Below are 14,471 nucleotides of genomic sequence, written 5' to 3' on the forward strand. Positions count from 1 at the left end.
TTCCAATCTCAGGCCAAAATATTTATACATAAATGACTTCAGCCAGGAGCTCCAGGCTCCTGCTTATAATCCTACCTACTCAGGAGGCTGAGATCTGAGGATTGCAGTGTGAAACCAGCCCAAGTCAGGAAATTCATTAGATTCTTTTTTTTAATTTTTAATTTTTATTTTTTTGAAAGTTGTGGGGCTTGAACTCTGGGCCTGGGTGCTGTCCCGCAGCTCTTTAGCTCAAGGCGAGTGTTCTACCACTTGAACCACAGCGCCTCTTCTGGTTTTCTGGTTTTTAGTTGGAGATAAGAATCTCAAGAGTGGTGAGCGCTGAGCAGCTGGTCCCAGAGCGGTGGGGAGGGTGGGGCGGGGGTGGGGGTGGGGAGGGTCGGATGTGTTGCCGGCCAGCGGCGGCTGAAAACTCAGTTTCATAAGTTTCTCCATAAAGGTCTTGCATGTACTTCGTAAGAGTGATCAGCACATGATCTTTAAGAGAGATCACTAGACAAAACAAGGGAACTTTGTGAGAATCAAGAATGATGGACCCAAATTCAGATGGAGTCCAGCTTTGTACCACAAATGAGTGCCATAAAACTTACTACACTCGTCATATGGGTTTCAAGCCTTTGCAAGAGTTTTCATCGAATGATACGCTTTTACTTCAACTTAGAACTGGAATGACACTTTCTGGGAACTCAGAATCTGCTTTCATCCTGTAAAAATTTACATTGACAGATTTGAGGATTTGCAGAAGTCATGTTGTGACCCATTTAACATACACAAAAAGCTAGCCAAAAAAAAAAATTGCATGTAATTAACTTAGATGATGACACTTTTCTGAGCGCAAAATTTGGAAGACAGCTCGTACCTGGTTGGAAGCTTTGTCCAAAATGTACCCAGGTAATCAATGGAAGTGTGGATGTTGATTCTGATGACCGACAGAGAAGGAAACCTGAATTGGATGGAAGAACTGCCAAAGCATTGAGGTCACTGCAGTTTACCAACCCAGGGAAGCAAACTGAATTTACTCCGGAAACTGAGAATAAAAGGAGACTTACAAAGAGTTCAACTGCTGGTTCAGACAGACAAGTGATACCAGCCAAGAGTAAGGTCTACGATAGCCAAGGCCTCCTGATTTTCAGTGGGATGGACCGACTGCCTGGCTGAAGACTGCTTAGGATATTTCTACGCATGCCCCGCCTGTGGCTGTACCAAATGTGGGGCTGAATGCCTCTGTGACCGCAAGGGGATCTACGAGCAAATAGAAATTGAAGGAGGAAAATCATTCCTAATAAACATGCTGGATCATTTGTAGTATCAAACTTATGGGTTCTTTCAAGGTCCTCCATTTCTAAAATTCTGTCACTCTTCAAGATTGTCCAAGATGCAGAAACCACCTCAGTATGTACTGGTATAGTAGTGTTTTATGTGCTTAGAGAAGTCATTTCTTATCAGTCAGCTATAAGCCTGAGTTAATGTAACCAGTGGGTTTGCATGTTTCCCTACCAACACTGAGGAAAAGGGTACCTGTGCCCCTAGCAGTGGGAATAGACTTTCACATTAAAGGGTATTTACTGTGAGTACAGAAATATTTCGCAGCACAAAAATTGTACAAAGTATTAATGTTTTGACAGATAATTAAAAGCCATGGAACAGTTTCCCTCAGTGATCATTATGATTGCTTTACATGGCCTTTTTTTTTTTTTTTTTTTTTTTACTTTTTCAGGACTTATAATTTTTTTTTTTATTGTGAGGGGTTACAATTACATGGGCAAGATAATGAGTACATTTCTTATTAAGCATTGTTGCCTCCTCCTTTGTTTCCCCTTCCCATCCCTTCCTATCCTCTCCCCGCCCCCCCCCCCCCTAATCCTCCCTGTTCTCTCCCCCTCCACCCCTCCGGACCAAAGTTGTAAAGTTCGTTTTCGACATAACGACTTGTACATCTCATTGTTGCAATGGGTCCACCTGTATCCCTATTTAAACGATTTGTTTTTTCCCCTTCCCCTCCACAAATTATACTGACATCAAATACAGTGAAAGCAGGGCTTATACTGTGGGGGAGGGACATACAAAGCAACAAAGAAATCATCTTATAAATGTATTAGAAACAATTGCATGAAAGAAAAAAAACATTTGAATACATATCTTAGGGTTCATTTCCCTAACATCACCTTATCTGACCTTTTCTGCTTGACTCAGATATATACTAGATATTGAAAATAAGGGAGACCATGGGACCTATGTTTCTTTGAGCCTGGCTTACTTCACTTAATATAATTTTTTCCAAGCCTTTCCATTTCCTAACAAATGGGGCAATGTCATTCTTTCTGATGGAGGCATAGAATTCCATTGTGTATATAGACCACATTTTCTTGATCCATTCATCTACTGAGGGGCATCTGGGTTGGTTCCATATCTTAGCTATGGTAAATAATGCTACAATAAACGTAGTTGTGCTGGTAGCTGTGGTCTTGTTTGTAAACATTTGGGTAAATGTACATGGCCATTTTTTTTTTGGTCCCCTGCATAGCTGGGCACAAAACAAATTGATTTGATATAGCTGCCCAGGTGAATGTTAAACTATTTTGGAAATTAAGTGCTTAGATATATTTTTCTTCAATAAAAATATTTTACTACTGCAAACCAAAAAAAAAAAAAATCTCAAGGACTTTCTTGCCCAGGCTGGCTTTGAACTGTGATTCTCAGATCTCAGCTTCCTGGGTAGCTAGGATTATAGGTGTGAGCCATCAATGCCCGCTCCATGAGACTCTTATCTCCACCAAACTACCAAATAAAGATGTCTGCTATTGCCCAAAGGTATGGAAACAGGCCAGTTTTGGGGGAGGGAGGGAGGGATATGTCCAAGGAACTTTAAATATTCTCTCTCTCAGATGTAGAGTACAATGGTTTTGCTGCTGTTTTCTTCCTTTAGTTCTTCATCCTCGTTTTCTTCAAGCCTGCTTTGTCTCACTCTGTGGAAACAGACTTGATGCTCTGTTTTCTTCTTCTTTTACATATGATGACCTCTAGGGCTGGAAATGTGTCCTTGCTACCGTCTTGTTTTATGGCTCACAGACTTGCATAGCATTCTTTTTCTCTAACAACAACAATCATAAAAATAGCATGGACTTTTTCAACCTTACTCATAGCCCTAAATTATACTTATATAAGATCATTAAGAGACATCTCTAAAGGGCCCAACAAGTGCTTAGTAAATGCTTTATGTAATGAAGAACAGTATGAAAGAGAAATAAAAAGATATGCTACAAGCCTCAGGAAAAGGCATTTCAAGTGGCCCCCAAAAGTGGACTGCCAAAAGGACCCAATGTTTGCTATCCAATCTCATTTAGTTGAGAAAGGAAAAATTCTATACTAAATCAAAGAGCATGTGGAAAGAGCTTCACCAGAGCAGCAATTTATTTCTTTATAATCATTTAGGAATAAGTATTTTGGTACATCTACTCTATGAACTTTAGTATGAGTTGTGATTTGGATAAGAAACTTCTCTCAAGGCTCATGTGTTGAAGACTTGTTCCCTAGCTGATTGTGTTATTGAGAGGAGATGAAATCATAAAAGTGCTAACATCTTCAACAAACAAATCCACTGATGAGTTTATAGTGGAAGGTGCCATTGGAAAGTGGGGCCTGGTTGGAGGAAATGGGTCAGAGTGGGTTTGCCTTTGAAGGATGCATCTTTCCCTGTCCTGTACTCTTTCTGCTTCCAGGTTCCTAAGAAGTAAGGACTTTTGCTCTGCTATTTCTTCCTACCAAACAGTGTTTGCCTCAGCACAGGACCTTAACAAGGGAGCCAGATGAATCGAAATGGAAACTTCTGACACAATAAGCTAAAATAAACTTTTCCTCTTTTAAGTTGTTTCTATGTCCTATTTTATTTGGGCATAGCAAGGAAAAAGTGACTGGCACAATATGAAATACATAAAGGTGAAGTAGCAAAAAATCAAGTTTGAGAAGAAAAAGCCTAGAGGAAAATAGACTTGCATTTCCAATCTCAACTTTATCAATTGGGATAGAATTTTCAAGGCTGGGACCCTATTGTTTAATCTGTCTGAACCTGAATTTCCTCACCTGTAAAATGCGGATAACAACCCTACCTCATAAGTTTGCTCTGAGGTTGAAATAAGATAACATGTTCTAAGTTCATAGCATAGTGCCTGGTAAAGAAGGTGGGCTTGGTAAGCAGTATTTACCACCTGCTGGCATTTACTTAACACATCTGGCACTAGATCTGATCAATGCCAAATGACTAATCTATGGAGAAAAACTGCTAGGAATGAATCTATGTTTATATAGTATACATTATATATAATCTCTCTCTCTCTTATCTACCTAGGATATTTATGGTATTCCTTTATATAAATGTATGCTATGCCTCTATTGAATTTTGTTGTCATTGTTGTTGTTGGTCAAGGGGCTCAAATTCAGGGCTTGGGTGCTGTCCTTGAGCTTTTGTGCTCAAGGCTAGTGAGCCACAGTGCCACTTCCTGCTATACCTCTAAAGATAAACTAATTCACTCATTTCTTCTTCTATGAATTGTAATCTCCTTAGCAGTATGGATATTTCTAACTTACTTTTCTATCTTTCTTTTTTTTTTTTTTTTTTTTTTTTTGGGTCCGGTTGTGGGGCCTGAACTCTGGGCCTGGGCGCTGTCCCTCAGCTCTTCAGCTCAAGGCTAGCACTCTACCACTTGAGCCACAGTGTCACTTCTGGCTTTTTGCTTATGTGGTGCTGAGGAATCGAACCCAGGGCCTCATGCATGCAAGGCAAGCACTCTACCACTGGGCCACCTTCCCAGCCCCTCTATCTTTCTTTTAGATAACACTATAGCATATTTACAGCAGATCCTGAAGTACATATTAACTAATATTTCATCTTCTGAGGTTAAGTAAATTGACCCTGGAAAGAAGGAATAATGTCTGCCTTTAAAATGCATGTTTTAATCATACTGAGAACTGATCTGAGTAAAGAACAGACCAAAATCTATTAACACACATCTAGTGGTTGTGTTGTTATTATGAGCCAGGTCCCTTACATTACTGTAACACTTTTCATGATCATCCACAGGAAGTAGAAAGATATTCCCATGATATGGGACGAAGAGCGCAGAAAAACTAAAATGCTGTTCTAAATTCACACAGTAGTAAGTAGTAAACAAGTAAGTGAAACTTCTAGGATTTAATTCTAGAACCCTCTGCTGCCTTCTCTGCCTTTGTTTTAGCACAAGACAGAGGTGGGGAAGACCTGGAGACAGGTCAGCAGGCTGGTATGGGAATGGGCGTCTTAGTTGCCTTGTCACTCATACATTTTCCTTGCGGTTCCCCATGAAGCTCATTGCCAAAACTTTTCCCAACAGATAGATGCCTTGTCCAGTAGGTGACAAGGCCACAGAGAGAAACCATTATTTTAATTAGAATGAAATTTCCTAAGTTCAGATGTTGTTATTATTATTCATGCAGAAATGTGAAGTGCCTTTAATTGACGAAGACCTCTTCCTCCATAGTTAGTACTTCCTTGTGAGTGAATAGGACTTTTATCATATAAAATGTTAGTAAGTCAGGAAAATGTTCTTCTAAGAACTACTGCCTTGATGAAATTCTCCAAATGTTCCAAAACATATTAGCTGTTAGGACTAAAAGAGACAGAGAAAGACCATTTATTGATAGTTTCTCTGATACTTTTAAACTAAATCATACACATTCCTTAAATCTCTTAAATGCAGTAATTTTAGCCTAAATTTAAAAAAAATTTAGTTGACTTGTAGTGGCAAATCAATTTTTAAAAAAATGAAGCTATAATTCTAAGGAATGTATTTTTGTTTTAAGCCAGAATGAAAAATAATGTTTTGAAGAGTCTAAATAAATCTAATTTTCTTATGGAGTTTTGTGATATTCATCAGTTTAACTCTGTTAACTATGAAATGGCATCTGAGCCTGAAAATTTTCCAGAACATGATATTAAGTTCCAAGTATGTTATATGACCTTGAATAACAGCACATTTCTAAGAAGTCTTTAGGTGTTTTAAAGAAGAAAATCTGTTGGCTTTTAACTGTTCAAAAAGGTAAATTAATTTTTTATGCCAAAATGTGTTTAATAATTGCTCAACTTACAGGAGAACTCTAGAGTATTTTTAATAAAGTGTGCCATGAATAGGAATTTCCATGGAATTAAGATTAGATCAAGCCTAACCTTTAGGCAAAAATGTACTTCTGTTTCTTTTGCTTCTGGCTCTTCTCCAGCAAATCTCATTCCTGTCCCCAGCAGCGATCTTTCAGTCCTTACAATAGTGTTGTGGAGTAAATTATCAATTCTGTTGTGTAGATGATGAAAGTAGGTTCAAGTACTCAAAGGATTTAAGTATTATTCCCAAGATCATATAAGGTAGCAAAAACATGGAGCTGGTCTCTTTATTTAGCCAAATACAATCTTTTCACCTGCAACATGAATTTCTTAATATTGCCTTAATGTTCTCTCAAAGTCTTTCTCTTTGACCCCTCAACACTGAGTTCTACCCTCAGTACCAGGAGTGAAAGGATAGAATTTTACAAAAGAAATGGCAAATTGAAAGAAATGAACAATTTATGTATAATCCATTATATTTGCTCATCCTTTACTTTTCTTTTTATACCATCCCATTTTATTTTAATTTTATTATCTTTAAGTCATTGTACAAAGGAGGTGCCATTTAACAAAGCAATTTATAAATATAATGCCTTGTTGACCAGTGTTACCCCCTTCAACATTCTCACTCCCCTTCAACCCACCCCTTCTCTTACTTTTCTTAATTTTGTGACACACACACACACACACACACACACACACACACAATTAATTCTTTTTTTTTTTTTTTTTTGGTCCGGTCATGGGGCCTGAACTCTGGGCCTGGGCTCTGTCCCTCCGCTCTTCAGCTCAAGGCTAGCGCTCTATCACTTGAGCCACAGATCCACTTCCGGTTTTTGTGTTTTTTTTTTTTTTTTTTTTTTTTTGCTTATGTGATGCTGGGGAATCGAACTCAGGGCCTCATGCATGCAAGGCAAGTGCTTTACCACTAAGCCACCTTCCCAGCCCATAAGTAATTCTTGATTGCATTATCCCCTATTTCTCCCTTTGTTTACTCCTCTCCCCTAAGTGCTACCACCCCTCTTGCATGTACCCATTTCTTTGTGCTAATTTTACTGGGCTTTGACCTTTTCTTTCTAAAAAAACTTATACTATGTAAGCTCTTCATAGAGTTAGTCACAGTTCAATTAATTAGTTTGTAGCCACTTATATAAAAATCGCTTGCCAATCTACAGTGCAGTCCTTGTGTAACAGTCTCTACATTCCTAAGGCAAAGTCAGTTGCTGGGTATGAATTACAATGCAAACAAACCAAGGTTAGTTGGAATAGTGGTTATGAGAACTGTAAAACCCTTCAGACAAATCCTAGTATAAAAGAATTAGTGTGGATTTATAAACCAGAGATGTAGATTCAGGGCCCAAGTTTAGATTTCTGATGGTGCAACCACATTTTAGAATGGTTGTCTGAGTCTCTATTTTGAGATTTCACAAAATAGAAGTTTCTGCTTCACTGAAATATTCCATGGGATTCTTATGGAGAAAAATAGGAGGAACAGAAAGGGAAGAAGATCATAATTTCAGGTGCAGGCATAGGAGTCAAGAGTACAACTCTTGTTTTATTGCACCTGTTGCCACACGGAATCCTGTATTTGCAAAACTCAAGCTAAGGTAGTTACAGAAGTTTTAAGCAGCAGATGAGCAGTTGTAAAGATTAAGGGGGCTAACCTTTTTGTAGATCTCTGTCATGACAATTAGAAGTGAGATAAGGAAGTCAGATTCTGGTGCATGTGTCCAGCTTGTATGGGCCTAGCTACTCTGAGTGAAAGATTGCCCTTTGAAGAGAAATGGAAATATTCTTAAAATTTGTAGAATCAAGAAAAAACTCTTTTTGAAATGCAAAGGCAGAAGAATGCAGTTTTTCATAATGCTATTGACAATAAACTGTCTACTATGGAACATTAAATTATGTCTCTTCCAAAACTATTGAAGTCTTAATCTCTAATACTTGTAAATAAGAGCTTATTTGGAAACACAGCTTCTGTGGTGATTAAGTTAAAACGAGATCTCTAGAGTGGCCCTCATCTAAGATTACCATCTTAATAAAAAAGAGGGAAATTTGGATATAGAGAGACATAAACAGAGGACATTCACAACTATGTTTATTGCAACATTATTTATCATAGCTAAGATATGGAAACAAACCCAGATGCCCCTCAGTAGATGAATGGATCAAGAAAATGTGGTATATATACACAATGGAATTCTATGCCTCCATCAGAAAGAATGACATTGCCCCATTTGTTAGGAAATGAAAAGACTTAGAAAAAATTATATTAAGTGAAATAAGCCAGGCCCAAAGAAGCATAGGTCCCATGGTTTCCCTTATTTGCAATAACTAGTACTTGTGTAGGACAAGCAGAAAAGGCCAAAAGCCATGTACATATGACCATATAAGATGATGTTAAGCAAAATGAATCCCAAGATAGGGACACAAATATCTTTTTTCTTTCTTGCTAGTGTTTCTAATGTATTTATAATGTACCATGTAATTTTTTTTTGTTTCTTTGTATGTTCCTCCCCCAAAGTATAAGCCCTGGTTTCACTGCATTTGATGTTGGTGCCCTGCACCTTGTATATGTATTTCCTTAATTTTGGAGGGGGGAGAAAGGGGAGGGAAAAACAAAATACTTAAATAAGGATACAGGTTGATCCATTGTAACAATGAGATGTACAAAACACTATGTTGAAAATGAACTTTACAATTTGGGGGGGGGTGGGGAGTTGAAGGGGGAGGAGTGGGAAGTGTAGTTGTGGAGGTGGGAGGGAAGGGATGATAAGGGGAAAACAAAGGAGGAGACAACAATGCTCAATAGGAAATGTACTTATTACCTTGCTCATGACTGTAACCCTCTATACAGCATTTTTACAATAAAAAAGTACAAAAAAAGAAACAGAGGGCATTAAAATGAAGATACTAAGAGAATGCCCAAGAATGCCAGCCAGCCACCAGAACCTAACAGAGATAAGGGACAGACTATGTCTTATAGTTCTTTTGTAGGGACGATGTGACAGCTGTCAACCACACTGACACCTTGATGTCCCAGTGCTGGCTTCCTGAATTGTGAGACAAGGCCTGTTTTTGTTTCCTAGTTTGTGGTGAATGGCAGTTGTAGGAAGCTAATATAGCTACTGTACGACAACTCTCTATTTTTGTGTTTGCTTTTAGGAATGTTACTAGTTCTTGTAATCCCAAAGTCTGGGAACCCTCATAATGAATGACTTCAAGGTCATTCTTTTTTTTTTTTTGAATGATCTCAAGGCACCTTGCTTTGTGTGTGTGTGTGTGTGTGTGTGTGTGTGTGTGTGTGTGTGTTGTTCATCAAACAGCTGTCATCACTCATTGCTCCTGAGAACTCATTCCCCCTCCCTTTCTCCTTCCAGGCTACATAAGAGGGATTTAATGACAGTGAGACATGTTTCCCAGATCCTTTTTTTTTTTTTTAGCAAACAACAAAGCATTTGATTTAATAAGTCTGTTAGGAAAGTAAAATAGAATCTTTTTCTTAGAGATCTTAGAGGAAATAAGGACTATGAGATGGAATATTATTGTTAGCATAGTGCTAACAATAATATGATCACCATTTTATGTGCTTTATGTAGTAATTCATTTAATACTGAAAAATCTCTATGATATAAGTTTAGCTACATTAGCTCTAAGATGTATATATACATATACATATATTAGTATTGATTCTATTTTAAAGATGAGGAAACTGAAGCACAGAGAAAGAATCCATTCAAATAGTATATAGGTAGTTATTGTTGCAATAAATATGTGAAAATATTCAAGGAAGATTCTGGCTCAGAAATAGCCCATGGATACATCCAACAAATGTTTATTAAATAGACATAGCATTGCTACTGTCTGTTTAATAGAAACAAAGACAATTGGACACATAATTGCAATGCAATGTATTGAGTTCAATTGGAGGAGGGAAATCAAATTCTATGGTAACATCCTGTACATATAATTCACTCCAGGAATCAGAAATGTCTTCCTATAGGATTTAGTACCCAGGTTCAGTCTGTTATTACTTGTTTTCTTGATAGTGGTCTTTCTAACTGGGGTGATGTGGATAGTTTTTTCCTCAATGTAGTTTTGATTTGCATTTCTTTTATAGCCAGAGATATTGAACATTTCTTCATGTGTCTATTGGCCATTCTTATTTCCTCTCCAGAGAAGTCTCTTTTTAATTCTTTAGCCCATTTATTAATGGGGTGGTTGTTTCTTTGAGGATTTGTTTTGGGGGAGGGTTTAATTTTGTGAGCTCTGGGTATATTGAGGCCCTCGTCTGTGAGTTAGCTAGTGAAGATCTCTCAATCTGTGGACTTTCTATTTATCTCACTAGCTATGTCTTTTGCCATGCAGAAGCTCAGCAGTTGAATGCAATCCCATTTATCCAGCCTTTATTTGATTTGTTGTGTTTCCATATCTTATCCATGAAGTTTCAGCCTATGCCTAGGAGCCCTAGACTATCTTCTATCCCTTCAGGGTATCTGCTCTTACTTTGAGGTTAGAGTTGATTCTGCTGCAGGGTGATATATAAGGATCTAGCTTCAATTTTCTCCATGTGTATAGCCAATTCTGCCTGCACCATTTGTTGAGGAGGCTTTCTTCCATCTGATGACTTTGGCTCTCTTATCAAAGATTAGGTGACCATAGGTCTGTGGGACCATTTCTGGGTCTTCGTTTCTATTCCATTAGTCCTCAAGCCTATTTCTGTGCCATTACCAAGCAAACAGCATTATTTTAAAAAAAATCACCACATGGTTTCCCTTATTTGCAACTAGTATCTGGCTGAGACAAGCAGAAAAGGTCAGATAAGTTGATGTTAGGCAAAATGAACCCCAAGATAAGTATTCAAATATTTTTTCTTTCTTGTGATTGTTTCTAACATATTTATAAGATGATTTCTTTGTTGTTTTGTCCCTCCCCACGGTATAATCCCTGCTTTCACTGTATTTGATGTTGGTATAATTTGTGGAAGGGAAGGGAAAAAACAAATTGTTTAAATAAGGATACAGGTGGATCCCTTGCAACAATGAGATGTACAAGAAGTTATGTCGAAAAACGAACTTTACAACTTTGGCGGGGGTGGAGGAGTTGGGGGGAAAGGGGAGATTGGTGGTGTGGCGTGGGAAGGGATGGGAAGGGGAAACAAAGGAGGAGGCAACAAGGCTTGATAAAAAATGTACTTATTACCGTGTCTATGTAATTGTAACTCCTCTGTACAGTATTTTCACAATTAAAAAAATCACCACAAAGTATTCTTAAGCTTGTGGGCAATTTTGGGAATCTTTGGTGTGGAGCACATGGGCAGCAAAGATGGCGCTGGGAGAGAGTAGAATGGGCAGAGCCCAATTGATCTGCCTATCAGTGCCTAACCAGCCCGTGAAGGCTCAGGTGAATGATAGGGTGTGACCTTGACAATGATTGGTTCCTCTTCCTCCCTTACCATGCCACCCACCCTTTTTGTCTTTAAAAGGGGCTGCTCTCTGTTAATAAACGAGTTTTCTAGCTGCTGGATTTGGCTCCCTGCTGTGTCTGATTGTCTCCGGGGCTGAGGGAGGCTGGGGAACGGGCAAGCCCCGCACTTACCTTTCCTCGGACCCCGTCCGTCTTTCCTGGGACGGACGAAGACCCAACATTTGGGAGAAAGGTAAGCTTTGCAGTAAATTAGTCTGGGCATAAATTCCATGAAATAAAAATATATTTTGTAAATTGTGTATTCTCAGAAAGTGATTCAACCTCTCCAAATTCATGTTTCCTCAACTTTAAACTATAAATAATAATAGTGAACTGAGAATGTAAGAACTGAATTAAATGTATGTCAAATGGAAGAATACATTTATGCTATTTTATTTTCTCCCATTCCTTTTGGTATCTACAAAATCATTGGAAAGCCAAAAGAAAAAAGGAAATCAGGGAGTTACAGATTACAGGTATTTAAAAAAATTGCTCCCAGATTGTACTTTTTAAATTTGAAATGAAGTCAAGTAGAAACATGGCTCCTGTGTTGTGAATGTAGATACCTCCAAATAGAATCATTTTATTAAACTGATTTCTTATAAAGTTAATAGGTTTTCAAGGAGTATAATTATTCACATCAACTATGAAGCTGTGTGCTGCTGCATTAATCAATGCCCTAGGAAAATGTCAAATGTGTTTCCTGTGCTTAGCAAATTGGATTAGAGTCACAAGACACAATTTTTATTGTTAAGGACAATTATGGGTATTGAATGTTAGGTCCCTATAATGACAAAACCTTACTACTCACAGTGGTGAAGAAGTTCAAATGTTCGTTTTAGTTATGAAAATTACCTTTACCCTTCAATGCATCTCAGGACCTAGCTCAGCATTTTTGTCTATATCCTATGGTCTCAAAAGGATAGAACAGTAGAATATCAAACAAGTACTTCTTTTTCCTAAGAAATAAAATGCCATTTTCAAAACACACGCATTCATCTCTAAAAAACTTCTTGTCATGTGCATATTGGGCTATTGTAACAACCTGATTATAACTAAGAAGAGAATATTTGAGCCTATTAAAAAGTTGTAAAAGGAGTATTAGTCAACAGAGATTACTTTGTCCAAATAAACTTACAAATTAGTAAAAAGCCAGTATATTCTGAATTATCATACAAAATGCTTAAGTAAATGAGATTGTATTGGTTTTGATTGTATGCTTAAAAGAAGTCCAATTCCAACAGTAGTGAGTAATTCCACAGCCCAGATTTTAGGTTCTAACACTGTTTTCTGATAAAAAGAACTAAAGAAATTCATTGTAGGAGAGGGTCAGGGTATGTACAGGACAAACCTGGAATATCTTGTAATGGAGAAAGTAGAAAATTAGAAAACAATCAAGACCAATGTATATGCATGTGTGCACATGCACACACACACTCACACACACACACATACACAATCATGGAAATATATCAAAGGAATATATCACTAAACTGAAAGGCTCCCAGTGGATAGTTGAGGGGTATTTTGGGCAACAAAATAAATGAAGTAATACTATTATATTATAACACCATAATAAATATCCATGAGTTTATACTTACATATAAAAAAAGGATTGAGTAACTAAATACAGGTGAAGAATAGACATCTTGAGCAGAAATTTAAATGTTAGGTAGTTCTACTACCCTCAAGGTGGTGGGTATCATTCTCTACTCCTAGAATTTGGGTTATGCAAAGATATTTCCTCTCAAAAAGTGCAATGAAGACAGTGAGAGGGAAAGATAAATTAATGGATAAAATTGATAAGCATTACCTTAGGGAGCTGACTAATGTTGAAAGCAGCAGTGCTAAGTCATATTGATAACATGTGTCCCCAGTGCAATGAGATGAAAATGGCATGTTACCTGTGTGCTCTTCTTCCTCAGACCCATAGCTCTAGTCAAATCATGAGAAGAACAGCAATTTCAGAAGGAAGCTGATCTACAAAACATGTGACAAGTACCCCTTAAAACTCCCAGGGTCATACTGAACAAGGCATTTCAGGTACTGCTGCTACCTGGAGTAGTCTGTGGAGCAATGATAACTAAATGTGTGATAGTCTGAGTGGGAATCCTGGAATAAGAAAAGGTCATGTGGTTAAAAAGAAAGGATATTTAATTAAAACATGTTTTTTTCAACTTAAAGCATATCAATGCTGGTTAATTAAATGTAGCAAATGTACATTCTTATGTAAGACAGTAAAAATGGGGGAAGTGAGTATGGGGTGTGTGAGAAGCTGAATTCTCTTCACAGGCTTTCTGCAAATTAAAAAATTTCTAAAATTTGTTTTATAAAGGGGCAAGTCTATATACTCTGTTTGTTCTGAGAGTAAGCAAAAATTGAATGAACACCTATTATATATCAGCTATTTCATTATATATTTAGGCTAGAAAGACAGGTAGGAGAGAAAGGAAGGTATATATAGTGAGAAAGAGTTTATTTTTTTTTTACATTTTCTGGAAATTTGTTTTCCAGGGTGTTAGCATTCAGCAAGGGATATAATAATATAAATAATAAAAATAAAATGATTAAGTCAGGCACCAGTGATCAGTCCTGTAATCCTAGCTATCCAGAAAGCAAAGATATTGTTTTCAAGGCCACACTGGAAAATATTTCATGAGTCCCTCCTCTCTTAACAGTTAAAGGTTGGGTATGGTGGCATTCATCTATTATCCCTGATACAGCAGAGAAATACAAATAGGAGGCTCCTTGCCTAGATTAAAAGCAAGATTCTATCTCAAAAAAATAACCAGCGCAGAAAGGGCTAGAGGTATGGCTTAAGTAGTAGAATACCTGGGCTAGCAAGCACAAAGTCCTGAGATCAAACCCCAGTGACATT

At 37.6% G+C, this 14,471-nt stretch overlaps 1 pseudogene; it reads left to right on the forward strand.

Annotated features, from left to right (window-relative positions):
- Positions 1-524: 524 nt before the first annotated feature.
- Positions 525-1,464, forward strand: LOC138816789 (ARL14 effector protein pseudogene; annotated as a pseudogene).
- The last annotated feature ends 13,007 nt before the right edge of the window (positions 1,465-14,471 follow it).

The sequence above is a fragment of the Dipodomys merriami genome, unplaced genomic scaffold, assembly GCF_024711535.1.
Source record: "Dipodomys merriami isolate MVZ:Mamm:240054 unplaced genomic scaffold, mDipMer1.0.p SCAF_7, whole genome shotgun sequence".
NCBI classification, from domain to species: domain Eukaryota; kingdom Metazoa; phylum Chordata; class Mammalia; order Rodentia; family Heteromyidae; genus Dipodomys; species Dipodomys merriami.